Below are 24,213 nucleotides of genomic sequence, written 5' to 3' on the forward strand. Positions count from 1 at the left end.
CCTAATCATAGAGTTTTGATGACTATTTTGCAAGAGTTTAATCAGGGGAGAACAAAAGCTTTATGAACCTGTTTTCTCACTCCCCTTATTTGCACTATGTGCTTATTTATTATCTGTTAGAACGAACTCCTCATATGGTTTGAAATGAAAAGATGATCTATCTCCTCATTACCGATCCTCTGCTTGGTGATGAAAAACAAAACAAAACATACGGACAAAGGAAAAATGCCTTCCTGTCATTTCTCAGCCTTCCTTGCTGCTTCTCAGCTGGGACGTTCAAGAGTGGGGTTTAATGAAAGAAGGTGAGAAGGTGAAAAAAAAAAGCCCTAACGAGCATGTGTTTAGTTATATGGAAAGATCACTGAGACACGGCAGTGATTTTCTTTGTGCCTAACATAATGCAGTGTCCCCCAAGGTCAAAGAAGCCCATCATCCTTCCTTCCCCACCCCTTCATTTCCTACCCTGGCAACCAGCTCCTCCACCTACAGCATATAACATAAAGTTTAATTTCTGATGGTGGAGTGAAAAAGAATGTCATTCCCCATCACCAGCTTGTAGCTCTTGAGAAACACACAGAAGTGGCGCGGGAGGGTCTTTCGGTTGCTTGCATCACTGGTTGAGCATCTCATGAGTGCACATTTCAGATCTCAAGCTTGGGATGACAGATACCCAGCCCAGTCTGCAGGCTCACTCACACTCACCCTTTACATTGGGAATGAAGAATAAACTCCCATCTCACAATGCAGAGCCACTGAAAAACACACTGCTTTAATGCTTCGAAGGAGAGCCAATAATAACTGTCGAACTCTAAAGCAACGCGCCGAATGAGAATGAATCCTGTCGTCATAACATCATTCTGAAAATGTCTTTAATCACCGAGCGTTCCAATCCTGTGGTGTGAGCATCACACTGAAAATACAAAAAAAAAAAAAAAAAAAAAAAAAAACCTAAAAACAAAAACAAAGAAACCAACCACATGAAGCCCAAACTCAGACAGAACTCCCAAACTCTAAGAGAGAGTGATGTTTTTGCTTCCACTTCCCAAATCAGGAAACCATTACTCATCAATCCCAACAGATCACTCCTTTAGGGAGTGGGCGAGAGGTACGACAAACCAAAACAAGCAAAAAAAGAAACTGTGGAGTACGGCTCCTTTCGGATCAGCATCTAACTCAGGGAGGCAGAACATGCTTCTCTAATGTTCTATGTCCAGTATAACTATCAATACTTTGGCAGAAATTAATGGAGATCTCTTTTTCTTTGAAGTTGAAATATGCAGCCTGAACTGTGCTCTCATCCTCTACATTGCACTGAGTGAATAACCTAAATTACACAGAATGGCAGTAAATTGGCTCATCATAGAGCCCTGTTCTAATTTTAAAAGGATAAGAAACTAAAAAACCAGACAGCCTCACACGTAGCAATGCAGGGACTAGTGAAGCCCGCTAAGGGGCTCTCAGTGTCTTTCCCCAGAAGGTCATGGGTTCAAATTCAACCTAGGTCTGTGATGACCAAGGACCATTCAATGTCTTAGGTTAAATATATGTGTGTCTTCAACATAATGTTCCCAAAAGAATGCTGACAGCTTGCATCTGTCATGCTTGCTGACTCTCTCATGAGGACAGTGGCTGGCCAACCACATGTGGAAACTAAATCACTTCCTCCCATATAAACGTGATCCTTGCCAAATGTGAACTCCGAGGCACCAAGGAGCATCTTGCTTTCACGCTGTCTGCTGTCTGCCCATCTTCCAGCTCCAAGGGAAAAGTAGAGCCACTCTTTGACTGACAGTCCAACACCTTGATGAGCCCAGGACAGGCTTTAAATTTTAAAGACTTACAAGCATGTCCACAAGAAAGGTATTTTCTAAGCAACATAATAACTGTCTCAGTTTCAACAAAGCATTCACTCACGGTGATAAAATGCCAGGTCACAAGTCAAATTTTGACTCCATTACTGAGCATTATCCTTGAGCTCCAAATGGAAAGTCAGTACAATTCACCAGCTGTCAGGCTCCAGCCTTCCCCTCGCCCTGAACAACAACAGACTAACAGGCCAAACAGTTATAGCTGCTGGAGTCACTACTTGATTAGATTCTTAATGAGTGTCTCTGTCCACAGGTCACTTCAGCCAGTCACTCAACAAATAGACTTCAAGTCATTTTGGATCCCAGGTTTCTGCTTGGAATTTCATAGAATTCAGAAGAGATCCCCCATCAATCAAAAGAGATTTAGGATGACTTAGAGACAATTAAGGTAATTAGATTGCTCCTCTTTAGGAGAAAGCAAAAGTCGGTGTGGGTGAGTTGAGATATGAGATTTCCACAGAATTCCTTCCATAGGTTGTAAATGGTTTCCACCCTTAGATTTTTGATGTTCAGCACCAAGGAGTAGATTGGTAAGTGGGAGAATGCCCTATAAGGGGCACCCCCAGGATGTGTCAGTGTTGTGTATCCGAGGGATGCTAAAAACCTCGGCCAGCCCAAGAGCATAGATTGCCAGGCTACAGGGAAAGACGGCAGCACCCACATGAAATCCTATTGCCTAAAAGCCCTCCAGGAGCCCAGCTGCCTAGCTTTTCCTGTCACCTGAAAGATGACCTCATCATAGCCAGAAGAAGATCTGCCTAGATCCTCTCTTTTGAATACCAGTGATCATCTGAACCTATGCTACCAGGAAGTGGCAGACTTTGAAGTTATTTCTTGTCAAGTCACCGGGTCACCTGGGAAATTAGAGTCTGTAAGGTCACAAGGGGGGCAAAACTTGGCGAATATTTCCTCCTGCCAAGGGTGTGAGGTGAAGGTAAAATTAACAACCATGACCCCTAAAAAGAAAAAAAAAAAGGAACAGATGCTGAAGCGCCTCCCACCCCCCTTGTAAATCTCTAGGTGGAGCTGTGTCCGCAGTGCCAGTGGGTTGAAGCTGGCTTCTTCTGGCAGGAGCAGAGTCTGCCTGAGGCATCAGGTTTAATCCCACATCTACCCAACCTCCATCGACCGATGGGTCCATCAGATCTTTATTTATGACTTATTCCATCTACCTACCTAGTAGAAATTGATCATTTCAGCTGTGAACTCTATCGCAAATGGTCATTTTTCTGATGGAGAAATGAAAAATACTTTTTCTAACCTAAAGCAGTCTAGGGGGATTTTCAGAGACTTCACTGGCGCTCTGTGCCTTTCCAGGATTTGGCCTGATTTTCCCAAAAGGCGCTCAACAGCCTTCTCTCCTCCAGGACTCTGGACTCACCATCCTTGGGCTTCCTCCGCACCAATTTTCCTCCCTTCCTTGCGAGGCTGGCTTTTCCGGATTCTCACCACGTAGTCCAAATATGGGGCCCAGATATGTGTCGATTGCTGTTGGTCTCTGGGCTCGGGCAAGAGGAGAGTGAAGGTCGGTACCAGAGCGAGTGTAGGATGAAGACTGGGGCAGAATTTGCCAGATGCCCAGCGGGGTGTCATAAGATGAACCCCGAAGTGGCCACAGAGAGGAGAGTTTGGGAACTGAACCAAGAGTTTTCAGCGGGGCTCCTGGGGAAGGATTGACATGGCGCCATCCATCAGGTGGAAACCATGAAGTCCTCCCCCGACCCAACGCCAGAGAGATAAAGATGTCTAAATAACCAGGGTCGCTGCCACAGCAACACTGCCCGGGCCCCGGGGGGAGGAGGAGCGCCTTTTCTGCTGAAGCCACGGCTGGGGCTTGTTTGTAGGTTCGCAATTCACCATGATAAATGTAAAGACCAATTAAGGTTTGATCCGTGCACACAGGAGGCAGACGGCGGCTGATAGTGGAACCAATTAACGAGCATGTCCCCTAATTCCTGCCGCGGCCGCCGGGCGCACCGAGGATCCCCAGGCGCCTGAGGCGGCTGCCCCCGAGCTCCGCGCGCCCCTCGCCAGGCCCTGGAGGGGGGCGTCCTCCTCCAGCTAGAAGGTGCAAGGAGCGGGTCCCCCGGGCGGCTGGGGAGGGGGCGCGCCGGGCAGGGAGGCGCAGAGCCAGCCGCCTACGGAGCCCAACTGTTTGCAGCCGGGGCCGGGCGGGTGGGGCGCGCCCTAGTGGTCCACGCCGGGCGGGGATGGCGGGGGCTGGTGGCGGCGCCCGGCGCGAAGCCAGGCGGTGCCCGAGGGCGGAGGACAGGTGGCCGCGTGGCCGCCGCCAGGTAGCAAACGGATCGGAGGCTGCGCGGTGCGGTCCCCAGCCTTTGCCTGCCCCCGGGCCCGGTTCGTGGCCGGCCGCCGCGGGGGGCGGCCTGGAACGGGGCGTGGGGGGGCTGGAGGCCGCACCCCCGGTCCTGGTGCGCCGCCGCCTCGGCACCCCCCTCCCCAGGTCCCCCCTTCCCTTCAGGCTCAGCCCGCTGGCCCAGACGTGACCCCCGCACAAGGTGCTGGCGCTGCCGGGGCGCGTGTGATTAATGGCCCGAGGTCGGGGACGGCACAGGCACGAGCCCCTTCTTGGCTCGGCCAGGGTGTGAGGGTATCCGGGAGGAGAGCCAGGTCATGGCGGTGGGGGCCCTGGGGACCGCGGCGGCGGCGGCGGCGGAGGAGGAGGAGGAAGAGAAGTAGGTGACGCGGCCCGGAGAGGCTCGTCCCCTCTGGCCCCGGGGCCGGCGCCGCGGCGGATCCCCAGCGCCAGCAAAGTTTGGAGCCACGGGCGCCGCGCGCCCGTCCCTCCCCGCACAGTTCCCTCGGCGGTGTCTGTGCCGCCGCTGCTGCCAGGGCAGGACAAAGGCTCATTAACACGTGATGGGACCGCGCTTCATAAATGGGACCGGAGCGAGAGGGAGCCAGAGACAGAGCGCGAGCGGAGGGAGAGGCAGGGACCGCACGAACCGACCAGGCGACGGGCGCCCGGGCTGGCGGAAAACGGTGGGCCCGGCGGGGCGAGCGGGAGGAACCAGCGAAGAGCCCCGGGAAGGGGTGAGGCTCGCGGACGGAGGGGGCGCCAATCCCGATCTCTGTCGCGGGCGGGCGCTCGAGGCAGGGGACGCCGGCGCGCGGGCTGCGCGGACCGACCGACTTACTGACCGACCGACGGAGGCACACCCCGCTCCACCCACCCCACCCGGCCTCGCCCGCATCCCCGCGCCGGCGCCGCCTCCCTCTCGCGACTCCCTCGGCCACCCCTTCCTGCTCCACTTCTTTTCCGCCTCCGCCTCTGCTCGGCTCCCGCGGCGCCAGTGCCTTCCCCTGGCCCGGGCGGGGTGCCTCGGCTCCCGGCAGAGCTCTCCGTAGAGTCGGGGCGGGGGGCGGGGACGTTTCGTTCTAGCAGAGAAGCAGCCCTGCGCTGGGCAAGAGGTGCCGAGGGAGCTTCTCCCGCGAGGACCGGGGGATGCGAAGGGTAAGACCTGGCAGAGTTGCGTTTGTAAATACTTCTTCCGCCTCCCGCCCCTTCGGGTGCTGACCAGTGTGGTCCCCAAGTGTCCTTCGTGGAGTTCTTATTCCGTGTGAGCGAATTGTGCATCGGTGTTTACTAAGCCGTAGAGCCCCAGCCTGTTAACTGTGGTCTGTGCTACTTCTGGAGGTTTCTACCATTTACTAGTTATTGAATGTGTGTGCACCTGGCTCTCTGTATGCACTGACGTCTGTTTGTGGAAAATGCGTAATTGTGCATGTTTGAAAAACGGGCGCTTGAGTTGGTACTTGATGCTTCTAAGCCATATCAACTAAGTCTTCCCGGAGAAATACATCGATCTCTGCACCAAACCTGAAAACTGTCTAAAGTCAAATATTAAATGTCATATAAAGGAATGTATATCAAATAATAAACTTTTGCATATAAAAATATAGCTACAGGAAACACTCTTCTTGGAGGAAAAATGAACGAGCATTTAGCTGATATCTCAATTTGAAGTGATGGAACCTTTTAATTCAGAACTAGCTGTTAGATGAAAAAAGTTGACGTTGTGTTTTTAAGAGACATTTCTTGCCAAGGCTCACAATCACAAACGGATCAGCTCCTGAATGAAAATGTGTTTTGCTATGACAGACGTGAGAAACTGTCATTTGGTCGTTTGAAAGTTTAGAAGCAACATGCATGTTTCTGATTTTAGTTTTTAATTAAACAGATGAGAAAAAAATTAGTCACCTTTTAATCATTGTGTCTCCCATGTTTTTTATTTCCCTTCAGATAAGTGCTGTTCTTGCCTTTGTTGTTGCTTTCTCGATGTATTAGCACCCTCGGGCATTTAATCCAATAAGAAATTAGGACAGATCTACTGGTTTTAAAGGTGTTGAAATATATCTCAGTGGGTCCCATAACTTCTTCTCATTTTTAAGACCAAGTTAGTATCTTTTGAACAATGGGGGAAATGGAATCTCTCTGGGGAAACTCTATCAGTGGGTGACCACTGCCATCAATCGATTTTGCAGAATATTGAGAAGCTCAGAGCAACCAACCTTTAAGGTTCCCATAGGACTTTATCTGATTTAAGGTGTTGCTTTTCTAATCCCACCTACTGACAGTTTGCAAGAGAAGATATACTGATTGATTTTTCTCTGTCCTTTTTTTCCTGGTACTCCTTGCCCCTCCCCCGCTCTCTAACTCAGTTAAAAGCCGTGTTCTCAAAATAAAAGGCCACGTATAGTTTCTTAAGTGAGACAGATTATTTTCTGCTTATCCATACTTGAACAGGATCCACGCACCTCCAGAATTTTAAACGTTGCATACTGCAGGCGGTTTCTGTAGGTACAATAGCCGTTACCACCGTTGGGCAAGACGCTTGGACATGGTTTTTAAAAACAAATCCATGTTTAGGTTATCAAGAGAACTTACTGTAAACGAACTCTTTTTGTTCCAAAGATGTCTCCCACTCCTGGCAAGGAGCAATCCTGGCTGAGGTAGGTATCGAGTGTCTGATGGGGAAAGGTCTCATTGTGTTCCTTAGTCTCCCTGGGGGTAACATGATGCCACAGGGGGCAACTGCTCAGTTTTGACCTTTCAAAAATAAAATTACTATGCTTGCATACTCGTTGTTAGGAAGGCAAATTATATTCATCACACCCCCCCCAACTTTTAATAGATAGCATCAGTACATGTGCATATAAAAAGAATGTTATGCCTAGTCCCTTAAACAAGCCCTAGGTGATATTATTTACTTTGGTGTGTGAAGTTTCACCTTCTAGTGAAAAATCTGATCTCACGTTGGAGTAGTGCTTGGCTTTGTTTGTTATCCACTGTTTTCTTTTTCTGTTACCCTTTTCCCAGTGGACCACATGCCTCTCTGTGTCGCTTGTGAGATTGTTCTTCTCTAATAAGCCTAGCTGCAGGATCAGTGTGTTCTTTTTGGCATTTCAAAATGTTAAAATAGTGAAATTGTTAAATGTTACCAAGACGAAACTGCTGGGAATGAAATTCTCCAGAAGAACCACTACATTTGTGGCCTATCACAGTCCCTTCCAAAAGAAAACTCCTTGAATCGGTTTACCTATTTTCTCAAGAAAGAAGCAGTCCCAGTGATTGTGTTGATATGTATTTAGTATGCGGTGTCACCTTATTAATTACTAAGGCAAAGCCTGAAAAACTCACTCAAAACAATCATGTGACATTCTTCTTTGCTTTGACTGAATTAATCTGAACCACCAGGATATTTAGACAAGCTCCTAGGTTGTCTTACACATTAGTATGTGGAATTAGAATTGGAATTCTCGGCTGTATTAGAATAAACTGTTATGAAATGGAACTTATAATAGCAGTTTATAGTTCACCAGGCTTACCAAATGTTTCTTCCCAGAAAACAGTTGGCCTAATAAGGAGAGGGATTATTTCCCATAATTAGCTCTCCAGGAATGCTGCAAAAAAGAGTAATAAATCAAATTTGGAAATACCTAACAACACATGTGAGTAAAACGAGATTTGGTTATAGGGTCTTGAATTTGCTTAGGAAGATGGAGCCTGTCTGTTAGTTTGTTGACTGTTATTCTTGGGGTAATGATGTTAGCTCAGTTGCATAAAGCACACAGATGAGAGCTTTCATTCCTCTTTCATTCTAAAGGGATGCCATTGTCTCCACCAGTGTAAGTCTGTCTCTTTTATTTTTGTATTCATCATTTTCTAATTGAACTAACAAATGAGAGTGAAGACAGCCTTTGGGTTTAAATTATTTATAATTCTGCTTCTGACTCTGAAATGACCTGGACCTAACATTGTTGTGAAAAACTATGCCAGGACAGGTTTATATATTGCATATCTATATCTTGAGGGGCTGAAAGCTCTGCTGATTTTGCTTTTCTTGACTGAAAGTTGGTCAAGAAATTAAAGAATAAGAGGCAATCCAAACCAATGGATGTATTTTGTGTTGGCAAAATTTTAACTTCCTATTTTCCCCCCTGAATCTCCAGCTCTTTCCTAATCCTGTGCTCATGATGATGTTAACCTTATATTATAACCACATGAATGCTGTTTTTGAGGGACTGGAGGGTTCAACACTTTGTAACTGAATTGCTGTTTAATGTTTTGATAACCATTTAATTCACCAATCTGTATATTCTTAGATTAGATTAGGTTAACTTTACAACATATTACAGATCAACTCAGATTTCTCCCAAATATTTTCTGGACTAAAAGAAATAAAGTCATCCAGAGTTTACAAAATGTCAAGTTATATACTGCATCATTTAAGATGACCAGGATATATAAATACACTTTTATAAATATGTCTGAAAAACTTTTTCAAAGACATATATCAAGACCGAAATAAAAACTGAGACATGTTGCCTTGATATATTTGAACATATGATTCAGATTTTAAATAAATACTACAAATTTGGGGAAATGTCCAGATTCAAGGCAGCTATGCAGAGGACATGGAAAACTCAAGGCAAAAGGAAGTATCCAGCTTGAATCAAAACAAGGCTGTTCTTATTTTCCAGGATAGTGGAAATCTGTTCCAGTGTCCTGTGTTCTAAAAAGCTTGCAAAGATGCTAGGATGGGCAGAACCACATTCGATGATAGTTTTCTCATAAACACCGATGGATGTGTTTAACACAGTTTTCACCAATCTTGCTGACTGGTTATTAATTTTGGAAGAAAGTTGGGAGAAGATATACAAGGTTATTACTGTGTCACAAGATACACGTTAGTATAGGTATATTTGTTGGATATAACACATTATAATGCTATCACAACTAAGTTAAAACTATAGGAAATTTGTGAGGGGGAAAGGGGAAGGCTGTTTTAGTCATTTTCCAGTGATTCCCTTGGTGCTGTTCAAATGGTTTGAGGTTAGATGAACTTCTATCTCAAACAGGCTTGCATGGATAATAGATATGTTTATGACATATCAGTAATCAGAGGTCAAAGCCATTACATAAAGTAATCAGTGTGATTACCTCTAGTTATTAACATAAAATATTTACTGAAAATCCTGGGTCATATTTCTTCACTGAACAGAGTGCCTTATGGAAAATAAAGTACATTTCATTATAACAGTTTTTCTAGGGCAGTTAAGATTACAAATATATTCTTGATCTAGTTTTTATGGCTATTTTCCATATATTTGAAGTACTTTCCATATAGATTATTGGTGAATAACTTTGGGATATCCTCTGAAAGTTTCATTTGGACAGGTTAATTTCATAACTTAGCGAGCATGGAATTCTGAGGTTCAGAGTTGTGTTCGTATGGGTTTTTGAGGAAAGAATTGTTTACACCCCAAACCTGAGCAAATAGGCCTGGCAGAGTCATAGCAGTTGTTTCAAAGTACCATGAATTCTGTTTTAGCCCCAACTGGAGAAATGTTCACACCTGCACTTTAAGAAGGGTTTCAAAAGTTTTGCTTTCTTTTCTTTTCTTTTCTTATTGAACATGCCAGTTGAGACTGGTCTGATGGGAATCAGTGTTTTTTTAGCCAGCTCTTTTTTTTTTTAACCCCCTGCGCTGTTATTGCATTATAGTCTGTATTTTTGAATAAATTTATTAAAATAAATTTTGCATTTTTGAATGCAACAAGGGATTTAAGTTCCCTTTTCTCCTAACACAGATGGCAAATCATTTTTCCCTAGGAGTACAATATTTTATTATCTGATGTCTTATTTTTCCACTCACATTTGGATTCCTAATTGTTTAGAGTTTGGATTCCTTGAAGAGAAATTTGATACCTTTGGCATGATTCCTTACCACCATTATAAACTCTGAATAGCATTAAAATTTTTTTTTAACTTCAGGAGGTAGAGTGCAGCATAGTTTCCAAAATTTGACAGTGTGATATCTATTTCTTTATTCCCACTAGCAAATTCCATGCTATTGCTTTTTAAGGAAAAGCAGAAGCATTTTTCAAAGACATGCCAAGCAATCTGTTGTGGGAGTTGAATATACTGGCAAATGCTTTCACAAACTGTGTATGTCAGTAGTATATTTAAATATAATTAAAATAAAATATTATTAGGAAATAATGTTTTTCAAAGTTTATGTTGAAATGGGAGGGTTCCCCTCTTTCCTTTATCATTTCTTTATTCGTTCTGAGACCATATATTTAGAGAAGAAAATTGGAGTCAATGTGAGTTCTGTAAATTGAGTTAAAAGGAGTTTTACATTTAAATTGGTGAGAAATTCCAGTATGCTTTAAAAAAAAATTCTACTTTCACATTGGACAGTTGTACTAGGAAATTTTATAACATTGATTGCTGTTGGTCAGGTGGCTACAAAAGATGTTTTTAATATAGTAAGTGAACCAAAACCATAGGTAGTGTGCCTTTGTCACTCTTGTTTGCTTTTAACCCCGCTATATTTAAAAATAAATCAACTTGATTTATTCTTTGTAAGAGAGCTTATTTTAATACCACTGTGATCTGTGTATTTTGGTTTATTCCAGTGTTACTTCTTAAATGGACCATATTTTCAACTCATTTTAATGCATTGCTACCAGAATTTGTAAATGTTTTCTCTAGCTTTTGTACAAGTTGTGGTGAACAAGCGATATGCATGTGGAGAAAAAGGAAAAAATAAAATAAAAAGAAAAAAATTAAACAACTTAACTCATAACTAAAGTAAGCAAAAGATTGTCCAAAGGAATCTGTATCTTTGTCTATGTGGGAACTTGGCTTTGGAAAATGTACAACTACTTTTGGAAATTAGATCTAAGTTCATACAAATTTTTCAAAAGGGAAACCTTTGAATGATTTTAGTCCTCGGCTAAGGAAACTAATTATGAGTAATCTGTGATCCATTTTTATTGATGAAATAATTAGAGAGGGAACAGTCTGCCCAGAGTCATATATTTAAGTGCTCTGGGATACATTTCCATATATTTATAACTTGTAGGTATTTTTGAAAGATCCCTGCCAGCTATAAGCAGTGCAAATTGCATAATTACCAGGGTAACTCTGTAAGATAATTTGCAGTAGATTTGCATTACTTGGGCCTACTGCAAAATTTCCATTTTAGTTCGTCATTTTCTGGGTTCACCTCCCGTGATACGTTATTTTATGGTTTTGGCAAAAGAAGAACAAATAGAAACATTTCCAGCTTAAAAAGGAAATAAGCTGGAGTGTTACTTGCTTTTACTTTTTTCCTGTTCTTTTATGCTCAGTAGTCATGGGTTCCTTCACAACGGTGTTGATAGACATGGTTAGCAGTCCTATCAAACTTTACATAGACTTTGTAAATAGAATTAAGAGAAAATGGTATGCAGTTTTTAATTTGTGTCTGCTTACTGGGTAAGTGCATGTTATGTCTTGAAGCCACTTTTCTTTGCTGGACAAAAGATCTAGCAAATAAGTTACCTGAAAAAGTGCAGAGAAGCTCTGGATTGTAGACTGAAAATCCTTGAGAGGTTCTTCACTCCTTACGCTCATTTTCGGGCTAGACTACAGTGTTCTACTCCAATCAAATAGAAAAAGCTTGGTTTTAAAGATCTTCTGTGGGAGACTACTTTATCATGAACAGGCTTCCTTCACCATCCATTTCAATGATCGAAAAACCTACGCTCATAGAATATTCTTTCTTCCTATCTCACCTCAATTCTTCTTAAAGGCTAGTTCTATTTTCCTCCCCCATCTAGTCTTTTTCACAGGTTTCCATCTTTAACAATGGTTCTAAAATTTTAGAGTGTCTTAGAATCTCCTGGAGGCCTTGTGAAAACACAGATGTGCCCCCACCCAGGAACAGAGTTTCTGATTCTGTCGGTCTGAGGTCGGACCTGAGACTGCATTTCTCCCAAGTTCCCAGGTGATGCTGATGCTTCTGGTTGGAGAGCATCCTTTGAGAACCACTGACCTATAAAATAACTAACTCTGTGTGCTCTTCCAAACCACTTGTGACTTCTCAGACTGTTCTTTAAGGTGTACCCTGGGATGTCCAGCCTATGCTCAACTATCTTATTTCCTAGTTCTTTATCTTCACGTCACTTTTTCTGAATACTTTTAGTTCCTCAACTCTGTTCAAAATCACATAGTTGTAGCACACAAACCATGATTCAAGGTCAAACTCTTAAGTATAATAGAAGTACCTCATGGTTTCAATGGCATAAAAGCTCTGTACTTGCATCCAATTTGTTAATACATTTCCAAAGCATACTTTACACCATTACTGAAACCAAGTTCTTCTAGTTCTGTTTGTACATTATAATTTACATCTTGAAAGCATGTTTTTCTGTTTATATCTTGTATTGTTCATACACACTGAAAATTTTTTTTATTAAGTGACTTTCAATTAAAGTAGGTGATATGTAAGTACCTAGGTTTTTAAAATCATGTTTAAATGGAATCCTGAACTTACACACAATAAAAATGTTTAAAATTACTCCAGTGAGAAAATGATAGGAAGGAAATTGAAGTATTTAGAAAACGAGTGTATCCTTGATTTGTATGAGTATTTAAACAAATATTAACTTCTCTTGTGAAATATTCCATTTTAGCTTCTGTAATGATAGAAAATAATTTTCCATTCTTTTTCATCACAGAGTTATGACCTGTGTTGGTGATTTTATATTTGAAAATTGGAAAGCCAAATGTTTCATAAAATAGAAATGAGTTGAGTTTGTTATTAGAATTGATTTTGGGCTCCTGAGACCTTCCATTCCTACTCTTAGCATCTCTTGGCATAAACGTGTCATTTGTTTTCAGTATAACTACTTTCCTTTACTCATTCTTAATTACTTTCTTGAGGCACAATTCCAAATACTCACAATTAAGTTTTATCAATATATTAAATTTTCTCAATGCCTTTTTGCCTCAGAAAAGCAATTAGAAATTTTGTTTTTGTAGGCAATAGTAATAACCCTCTTTAACATATTTTCTTATTTATGTTTAAATTAAGTCAGTTGTAAAACGCATAAAATGTTGTTAGCAGGAAAAGTTGCTCAACCAAAGCAAGAACCATGTCCACTGAACAGAGTAACAAATTGATTCCTGAGGGCTTATAAAAGCCACTCCATCTAGTGGTTGAATTTTCACATAACTTCTCTTGATAAGTTGCTTTGAAGACACACACACGCAGAAACCCATCTGGGAAAAATCAGTGCATAATAGCATGCATTTGAGGGAAGGAAAAAGTCCATTATAATCATAATTTCATACACCGTCTTTAAAGGTCTATCAACACATATAGTTAGGATTCATTCACAGTTGTGCATCTCACAAAGATCTCCTTATATATCATTGTTATATGGCAAAATATTGAGGTTCATAGTACATACTCAGGCTGAAGAAGGATCAGAATAGAAAGTAAATACCTGATCTTTGCCCGTAACTTCTACTTGCCATCAATATAATTTCTGTTTGATACTGAGATCAAAGATCCTGGGATACACAGTTGTTGATGCCTTTCATGTAACTTTTACATCTGGTTACAGTTCTTTCCAGCTGGATGTTTGTATGAGACCAAGACTCAGGTTTACTTCCCTAATGATCAACTGACTTTATGCCAAGGAAAACTATTCACAGTTAAAAGTCATTCTGCTAGGATAGCTCTGCTCTACTGCCAACATTCATTTAGTAAACAGGCATTGAGTACATACCCTGTGCCGGGCACTATGCCAGGCAGAGGACATTCAAGACCATATAATACAGGTCCCTACTCTCAAGGTTTTCATGATCTGAAGGGTTTAGACACAAGAAAGACTGCTATGGGATGACTCAGCATTGCCAATCATCTGTCCAGGGAGAAAACCTCAAAGCACATATAGGAAGGGAATTTACCCAAGCCAGTACTATTTGATGATGAAGTATCATCTGTCTGTTACTTGTATTCATATCCTACTCAACTCTGTCTTCTGTGGGAGGGGAAGGGCAGATGGATGGGCTTTATTGGATGGGTTGGTTGGAATGGAGAATCATTTCCCTTGCTTCCTTGACCTGTATCCATTATCCAGGTGTGATACATGAATAGACAATGTCTACAGTGTTTAGCACAGAGCACATGCCCAACAAAAATATGTTACACGAAGCAAGTAAGGGGCCAATAACTTTATATCCATCTGCCGCCTTGCTGTAGTAACACAGCTGTGTGCCATTTGGGCGCCAAGAGTGAGTCACAGGCACTCCCTTGTTGGAGCCCAAATGACGATTACATAGTTTCTTCTGCCTTGATTCCAGGCAAGTTCTTAAGAACTGACCAGAGAGTGGCATCCTCTCTCTGGGCCTTAAGAAAACCACCGTGCTCATGGTGGGAAGTGCAGTGATTTCCTTTGAGTTTGAATAGCTCCGTATGGGCAATGGATGTTTCAAGCTTTTGTCGACTTACAACAGTCATGTCTCATTCAGACCTAAAGAAGGTGCCCTCTCTGTTCCTCGCTGGTGTCGTGGAAACTATCATAACCGTCCATAATCTTTATAATTGACTACTGAAGAAAAATATATATACGTAATTTTTTAAATTAGTGGCAAAGACAAGTTAGATTTTATTTATTACTCACCAACAGCCATTGATTGCAAATAAGGTGCTAATCCAAGGCTAGGATTTATAGTTTAGAGTTAATTCTCATACTTTGTCCCTAAAGCCCATGGGACAAGGATGATTTGCAAGTGCTACGGGCAACTTTTTCTGTCAACAGAGCATTCCTTCAGATTTTAGTTGTTCATTGTGTAAAATTATTAAGTACTGTTTATTACCTCCTTTCTCAAAATTGATTCTTCCCTTTCCTTAGAAGTGGAAAGAAGACTGTCTTATTAAATGGTTCCTGGACCTCGAAGTTGAGAGCAGGGACATTGAGTTATACAGACTTGGGTTGAAGTTCTAACTCCATTCTCTCTAGTGGGCAACGCTGGGCAAAGCTGTACCTCTCTAAGCCTCAGTTTTCTCATATGTAGAATGGGAATTGTAGTAGTACCTAATTCATGTAAATATTAAAAATAATACATATCCTTAGCATGATGCATGGCACATAAACATGTTTCTGATTGAAAATATTTGGGAACTGGAATTCTCTCTGTCGTACATTTAATCATCCTAGTCACCCAGTCACTGAGATTTGAGCCTGGGGAAACAAGACTCTGTTTTTAGTTGGCCTTCGTGTGTCTGTTCATGGATTCAAAGAGAAGATACTTTTTGTTGAAAGATGAATGAAGAAACTGAAAAGTATGCTGCTCCATTGGACAACATGTGGCACGCTTTAAACCACTGTTGTCCTTGGCAATGAACTGTCAAGATTACCTGCCTACTGGGTTCTGCATACTGCTTTCGGCCTTTATTGATCAAACCTCGTGCAAGATAAAGACAATCTTATGCACTATTTTGTATATGGGCCAGGGCTTCTATTGAATTGAGAACTTTGCAAATTCTATTTTAAGGGAAGGCTGCTTCAATTATGCTCCTTTTACAGCTTGTATAGAAAATGTATCTCCCTTTACCCCACTCCCCCCTGCGCCAAACAAGCAAAGGCACTTGGTAGGAGGAAACATCAAAACAGCAGAGCAACATTAAATGATTCATGGAATTGGTTATAAAGGTCAACAGATCTAAGGAATCAGTTCATCTGTATCATTAACTTGCTTTTGTGATAGGTTTTCCTCCCAGCATTTTCACCTAATAGTGAGTGCTTAATTTGATGTAGTTTAAAGGCATCATTTCTTGAGCCCTGAAATTCTTTATGCTTTAAGAAGCCTATAAATGTTAAATAATTAGGCATACTTCAGGTAAAATTTGAACAGAAATATAGCCTTATAAATGTCCTAATGTCTATCTGGTTCATAATAATTGATATTTTTAATGAAAAATGTAACACTCATATTGTTAGTAAGAATAGACCAGAGAAAAGGGTACATTTAATAACTTCTGCTCTATGTTACAAAATATAAGAAAAGCTAAGCCTTTCAGAACCAACTGAGCATTACGAGCACAATGGAATTTTCTTTTCTGTATGGGAAAGAGAGAGAACATTAACACAAGGAAGAAGAATTATGTATTTTTGCCTGAATTATCAGGATAGTTAAGTCAATCTTTGACTTTGCTATGGAAGATGGTGCAATAAGTGACCAAACTACTTTAATAATTCAAAACTCAACTGGTGAGGTAAGAGTTAGAACAGACTCAGTTGCCCATTCAGCTGTAACAGAAGCATCATTCATCAAGTTGTGAAGTTGGCCCGTGAGATCTGCCAGTGTACATTAAGGACATGCCTCAGAAATAATGCAGTTATAAGAGTCAACTAAAAATTTCCCTACTGACTTATAGAAATACATTAGCAAGTTATTTTTCTTGATCAAATTAAGAGAAACCAGACTTGTTCCCGGAAATGAATGGAAAATAACAAACAAATATATCCACTGGCACCTTCTTTCTCTTGAACCATTCGCAAGGCTCTTTTATAAGGTTAACGAAGCAGAACAAGACAGAACCAACAAACTAAGGAAAAAACACGATTAAGAAAAGGCCTATGGCTCCTACGTTTGATATCCTGGACGTCTATCAATCTAGACGTGATGAGCTTGGGATTATTTCCTTAAAGCATTTACAAACTTAGAATCTAGAAAAGGAGCCTGGTCGGCTGATACAGTCGGTAACTATATTGGGAGCACCGGTCTTCTGATGCTTCTAGAGGGTTTTCTGCCTTCCCAGACATGACATCCTGCAGGAAGCAAATACTCTCTAGTGCCTGTTCCCCCAGAGATGCTGCAAGGATTTTGACTCCAGAATCAACAGTGCCAAATATCTAAATTACTGAAGTGTCCCTCTGAAACAAAGAAGGTCTTCAGTGGGGCAATGACGTCTAAAATAGCCTGCTATTAAATTATACTGGTATAGAAAAGACTTTATTTGAAGTCTTGTTTTGAGGACCTACTCCATGTTCATCCTAATCAGAACATGGATGTTTTATACCCTTAATGGTTATAGAAACAAAGATACAGACTCTGAATAGACTTTTAAAAAAAACTCCATACTGCTTCCAAATCCATAACAATTTCTTGATGACACCATAACCTGCGAGTTGATGTATAAGTTTGGAGGCGGTGGATGGAGAAAAGCAGGTGTGCATAGAGAGGTGGGCAAAAAGAACAGGTGATGTTATTCTAAAAATTGAAGTTTTTTTAAAAATAATAGATTCAATATATTAAAGTATTTTTATTATTGTTATAAAGGCATGATTTACAGCCTAAATCGTTAGACTATGTTCCTTATATTTTTAAAAGCAGAATTCTAGGAAAATCCCCTTTAAATGTCATTCAATCATTCTTTTACTATAATGGTAACAAAACCCAACTGCTTCTTTAATAGGTGCATCTACAACCTCTTGCTGGAAATTTCTAATTAGATTTTCCCAGTAGCAAACAAAAACAAAATTAATGGTAGCTGCATCCCCCAAAGCCTAAACTATATTACTAATGAACTCTCAAAGAAAACTCTCAATACAAAAAAATAAATAAATAATAGTAAGGTGGACATTACTGTAGTAATCCAAATGTAAAAATAAAGGGTTACCGAAATGCAGAGCACAATTTTCTTGCCATGATCCCATTAACTGTTAAAATAGCCTGTGCACAGTGGCATTTTGACATTGCTAAGGTCCTTGAACTGCACAACATCCATGTATATTTTTAACTGTGTTCTTTCATGAAAAAGTTGGCTTATATTGGGTAGAAATTACTCTATATTTCATAACCACACCTCCCTGACTCAGGTTTTAACAAGCTGTTTTTTTTTTTAATGAAAGTGCTTGGTCACATTAAAATGGGAAATTGTGATCACATTTGTGGTGATCTTAATATAGAGTAAATCACAGGCACACATGTTTTGAATTATTGAAATAAGGTTTGTGATCCTTCGTCTTAACTGAAGAAGCTTTATACCTCTTCCAAATACTAAAATTTTCATCCTTGAGGACATGCCAGTAGGCAGATGTACCTAGATGGGCTGGGATAGGAAAGAGCGATTTAGTAGGAGGGAGTCTTAATTACTATTGGCAAAATGCCATAATTCGTGTTTGTAAGAAGCTGGAAGGCTAGAATATACTATAAGATGCAAAATGGCTTTATCCTAGTTACTGTTAATGCTTAAAAGATGTATAAAGTCCCAAAGCAGAAACTCTGGTGTCTGAGAGACATGGGTTCAGCTACAAGCTCTTCATATTCTGGACAATTTATTTAAAATCTACTGGTCTCCACTTCCTCATCTGTGACACGGGGATTATAAATAAGCACCTGATAGAGTTGTCATGACAATTTCACGATAGAATATATGCAGAGTCTCTCAAATGCCTGGAATGTAATAGACATTCAATAAAGTTTCCTCCTCCCTCACCCACGTGTGTATCTTATACTTGCTTCATGCTTTAAGTGCCGAGACAAAAATAAAAATTGAATAAGTAGCCTATGATCTAATTAAGTCAATGAATTATCTGGAAGTATAATTAGTATATGGCAAAGAGCCATTATACTAAGTAGTGATAATAATAATTAATATTTATTGAAGACTTAAATTTTGTGCCAGGCACTATGTTAAGTTCTTCACATGCACTATTTTTTTCATGTAATTTTCAGAACAATTCTATGATGGAGGCATCCTCCTACTCCTTCTCCTTCCCATTTTACAGATGAAATAATGAGCTTTAGAAAGAGTAACTACTTACCCAAATACAGGTCTGACACTAATCTTGGTTTGCTAACTCCTAATTCAGTGTTCTCTCCATTACTGGTGCTTGGACTGGCTGGAATCAGTGGGGGAAAGAAGGGAGATAGTAGCATCCCTGTCTTAGGTTAGGGAAATGATGTATCATAAAGGTTGAAAGCAGGGCTTTCCTGGTGGCACAGTGGTTGAGAGTCCGCCTGCCGATGCAGGGGACACGGGTTCGTGCCCCGGTCCGGGAAGATCCCACATGCCACGGAGTGGCTAGGTCAGTGAGCCACGGCCGCTGAGCCTGCGTGTCCGGAGCCTGTGCTCCGCAACGGGAGAGGCCACAACAGTGAGAGGCCCGCGTACCGCCAAAAAAAAAAAAAGGTTTAAAGCAGCTCCAAACCTGTCAATATCCAATATGGTCGCCACTAGCCATATGTGGCTATTAAGCCCTTGAAATGTGGCTAGTTCCACCTATTGAAAGGATAATATTTTGGATGTATTGAGTTAAATAAAATATATTATTAAAATTAATTTCACCTTTTACCTTTTTCTTTTTACCCTTGATAATGGAAATTTTAAAATTGCCTATGTGGCTTGCATTCCATTTTTTTAAAAAAAATATTTTGAAGCTATAAATCAAGCTCATAAACTACTAAATAAAGTATGTTCCAGCCTCTTACCTTGACAAATATGCCTTCACGAGGGCCTGCAAGGCCAGGTTCAAATTTAGAATTTTTGGCCTCCTTGGAGTTAGACAGCAAAACATGATGGTGCGGGGGAGCCAGCTTTGCCCGCCCTCTTCTGCTCCCAGCCACACTGCACCACGAGGACACATGCATGCAGGCACACGCATGTGATCGGCCCAGCCTGCCCATCCTCACACCGCTTCCCCCACAAACAGCTGCCTCCGGCGGCCTCCAGGAAGACAGACCCCAGGAGCAAGCCCACGGAGTTCCTGGATTTGGAGGAGGGTGACTCTGGGAGGGCATCTCCTTGACCCCATCGGGGGGGGCCCAGCTGGAGAGGCTCTGTGACAACGAAACTATGATACCCTCTATAAGGTACACTCTAATTTCAGGGATGTTAAAATGTGAAAAAAATGTGCATTTTTTTAAATTTAATTTTTTGTTGAAGAATAATTGACTTACAATGTTGTGTTAGTTTCTGGTGTACAGCAAAGTGTATCAGTTATATATATATAACTGATATATATATATATTTCATATTCTGTTCCATTATGGTTTATTACAGGATACTGAATATAGTTCCCTATGCTATACAGTAGGACCATGTTGTTTATCTATTTTATATGCAGTAGTTTGTATTTGCTAATCCCAAACTCCTAATTTATCCCTCCCCTACTCCCTTTCCTCTTTGGTAACTGTAAGTTTGTTTTCTATGTAAGTCTGTTTCTGTTTCATAAATACATTCATTTGTGTCATATTTTAGATTTCACGTATAAGTGATATTGTATGGTATTTGTCTTTTTCTGACATACTTCACTTAGTATGATAATCTCTAAGTCCATCCATATTGCTGTAAATGTCATTATTTCATTCTTTTTTATGGCTGAGTACTATTCCGTTGTATATATGTGCCACATCTTCTTTACCCATTCATCTGTTGACGGACACTTAGGTGGCTTCCATGTCTTGGCTATTGCAAATAGTGCTGCTATGAACACTGGGTGCATGTATCTTTTTTCTTTTTTTAATAGATTTATTTTATTTGTTCATTTATTTATTTATTGGCTACGTTGTGTTGTCGTTGCTGTGTGTGGGCTTTCTCTAGTTGTGGCGAGCGGGGGCTACTCTTTGTTGCAGTGCAAGGACTTCTCACTGCGGTGGCTTCTCTTGTTGGGGAGCACAGCCTGTAGGCACGGAGGCTTCAGTAGTTGTGGCACATGGGCTTCAGTAGTTGTGGCTCACGGGCTCTAGAGCGCAGGCTCACTAGTTGTGGCGCATGGGCTTAGTTGCTCCGCAGCATGTGGGATCTTCCTGGACCAGGGCTCGAACCTGTGTCATCTGCATTGGCAGGCAGACTCTTAACCACTGTGCCACCAGGGAAGCCCCGCATGTATCTTTTTGGACTATAGTTTTCTCTGGATATATGCTCAGGAGTGGGATTGCTGGATCATACGGTAACGCTATTTTTAGTTTTCTTGAGGAACCTCCATACTGTTTTCCATAGTGGCTGCACCAACTTACATTCCCACCACCACCAACAAAAAAAATGTGTATCTTATATTGGATGTCCAGCAGCCTTCTGCATTCCATTTTTATCAGACAACACTGCTCTAGAATCAGAATATCTGAGTTCATTCTGGCTCTGCCCTTACTAGCTGTGTGAATGGCAAATTACTTTACCCCCTCTGTGCCTTTCATCAGTAAAATGGAGATAATAATGGCATCTACCTCACAGGGCTACTGTGAAAATAATTTGATATACATCAGAGGCTCAGAGGGCCAGCTGCACATAACAAGCTCTCCATATGTGCTTAAAAGGGGAAAAATCAGCAAGACTTAGTGGTCTACCTGATTATAGAGGCTGAGGAGAGGGAATCCAGGGTAAGTGTGGGGTGTGAGCTTGAGTGACTAGAGAGATTATTCACAATACTGTAAGAAATGTGAAACATGACATGGCTGCATTATTTGTAATAGTAAGAGATGATAAATAAGCTAAACCTGTGTCCATAGGAGGCATCTGTGAGTATCTAACAGATACTCAAGGCAGCTGCTAAATGAGGAGGGAGGTTTTGTGTACTGATGTGGAACTGTCTTCACATATACTTTTAGGTGGAAAAGCAAGGTGCCAAACAGTACCTATATTAGTATTTGTTAAAAAGAAAAGAAAGAGGGGATAAATGTATATATATTTGCTTGAATATGCATGGAATATCGCTGCAAGGAGTACCAAGAAACTTCTTGCCTCTAAGGAGGAAAACTGGTTGGCTGGAACATCAGAATGGGAGAGGTTAGGTTGACTCTTTGCTGTATATCCTTTTGTACGTTTTGAATTGTATGAATGGAATATAAATAATCAAAATGTCAGATAAATTAGGTTTTAATTAGGCAGTGTGAAGGGAGAATTAGTTACTTGAGAGAAGATGATTTATGGGATGGAGATCATGGACTGGGCCCCAGTAGCTGCCTGGAAATGTTGGGCTCAAACTTTGATCTTCAGGCCAAATGTCCACTGAACTAATTACCTTTCTCTCTTCTAATTTTAAGAAAAGGCAAATATATATTATTAAATCACGGCTTTCATGGATCAGTTAATAAAATTCAACTGCCACTGTATTAGGTTCATGGGAAGATTTCGAAGTGAGCCCAGCCTCCCCCATCCCCCCTACGCCTGCTATCATGTTATCAGGTCAGTGAGTCACATAAGAAAAAAAAGACGCCAGTCCTGTGTTTGGAAAGCACATTCTAGTTATGGAAATAAATATGTAAACTTATGCATAAATGCTATGATGAGGTCTATAATAGAGGGGAAAACTGGGGGACAAGTTCTCCCTGGTGCAAAGGGCAGGTCAAGGAGGTAAAGATAATTTATCTCAGAAAGACAACTTGGAAATGAGTATTTCAGACAGAGGGAGGGGTAGGAGGAAAGGAGGAAGGTGTGCAAGCGTGATTCAAGGAGCAGGGAGCCATCTCCCGGGCCAGGAAGCTGTGTGTTTCGATATGGGTGGCAGTTGAGAAGCAAAAGTAAGATTTGAGGATGTGCCAGGACCATTAACGGCTCCCACAGATTGTGGCTATCTTCTGTGTCCTACCTATTCCATGAACACTTTCCCATATAAGTGGAGTTGTTGAGCGAATGTAAGTTTGCACAAAGAGCAAACTTGACTCAAGAGACACAGCCCAGGGGTGGGCACATGTACGACATTTTCTGGAAGAGCCGAGGATGTGAGAGAGGATATGACAGACAGATGGCTGAACAGGGAACTTGAGGACACTTGAGCGTGAACAGGTGGAGCCAGGCTGAGCTGGGGACTCAGGAGAGATTGTAATAGAGGAACCAGGAAGCGCAGGGCAACCATTGTGGCTGTTGAACTTCAGTCTTCTATTTCTGCATCCTTTATTTTTATATCCTCCACAACTAGACAACCTCCCCGGGACACCTGGCTGGGCTTTACCAGACTCTCAGTGGACACTGGGTGTCCCTGTGTGGTCTGTGCACTAGTGTTCCTGCCTCTGGCTGAACAGTTCCCAGCCCTTGTGTGCCTTGCCCTTTGCCAGTGTGGGAGGGTGTGCAGAACCGGCTCAGAGAAGAAGCAGTTAGTTCCTGAGTGATGCCAGAAGTTAGCCGTGGACGATTCGGGGCCCTCGGTTCGGCGGTGCCTCCGAACTGTCATTGCAGGTGATGCTGACCGTGCGAAAGGGCTAGAGGACCATGCAGGAGCCAAGGGTGCCCTCCTGACTTACCTGTCACGCTTGCTTTGTTCACCATCCGGTAACATATTGCCCGTATTCTCCTTCACCTCTATCTAGCCAAAGTCGGCTGGGTCATGTGGCTCATTCCGTGAGTACTTAGGCTAGGTAATCACTACACAGGCAGCTTTCATTTACAATGTCAGTTACCTCATCTAAATAGAGCGTTTTTCTAGCACGAATGGATCGGGCAGCTATTTAGGATAGATACCCTGATTCAAGCTCCATGCTTATTTATTCCCATTATGATTGGGTGACTCCCTCCCCCACCTTGAATAGGAAAGGGATTTTTTTTTCTCTTTTGAAATACCTATAGTCAATCAGCCAGCTTAGGTAGGGCCCCCTGCTATACACTAGGCATTACATTAAATGCTATGAATAAACACTAAGATAAATAAAATTCCTTCCCTCAGTGAGCTTACTACCCAGTGGGTGGGAGGGAGGGGCAAAACAGATGCAAACACGGAGAAATATTAGAATATTTGGTAAACACCATGGACACCATGGTAGAACGCTATCTGGCTATTCTAGGAGCCCCAAAGAGGGTATGATGGGAGCAGAGGAGCTACATCAAACTGGGGGAAGGAGTTGACCAGGTGGAGGAAGGGAAAGGGTGTTTGCTCAGAGGAGTGTGCAAAGCAGTGGAAGCAAAAGCACCAAGTTGAAAAGCAATGGATTTGGTGTGTTCGTGGAACCGAATTTTCTGGTATAGTGGCGAGTCCAGGAATGGCGAGAGGAGGGATGGAGAGACAGACAGGGGCTAGACAACCCTGGGAAGGAAGCCTTTTACTG

General features: G+C 41.9%; 1 protein-coding gene across 2 annotated transcripts in view; it reads left to right on the plus strand.

Annotated features, from left to right (window-relative positions):
* Positions 1-4,436: 4,436 nt before the first annotated feature.
* Positions 4,437-24,213, plus strand: part of CNR1 (cannabinoid receptor 1) — a 28,496-nt gene continuing 8,719 nt past the window's right edge. The window contains exon 1 of one of the 2 annotated variants that reach the window (XM_067702606.1): positions 4,437-5,340. The gene's annotated coding sequence lies outside the window, so the exon portion shown is untranslated. The remainder of the gene's footprint in view (positions 5,341-24,213) is intronic. The other variant, XM_067702607.1, reaches the window with a different exon arrangement.

Source organism: Pseudorca crassidens, chromosome 13, assembly GCF_039906515.1.
Source record: "Pseudorca crassidens isolate mPseCra1 chromosome 13, mPseCra1.hap1, whole genome shotgun sequence".
In the NCBI taxonomy this organism is placed as follows: Eukaryota; Metazoa; Chordata; class Mammalia; order Artiodactyla; family Delphinidae; genus Pseudorca; species Pseudorca crassidens.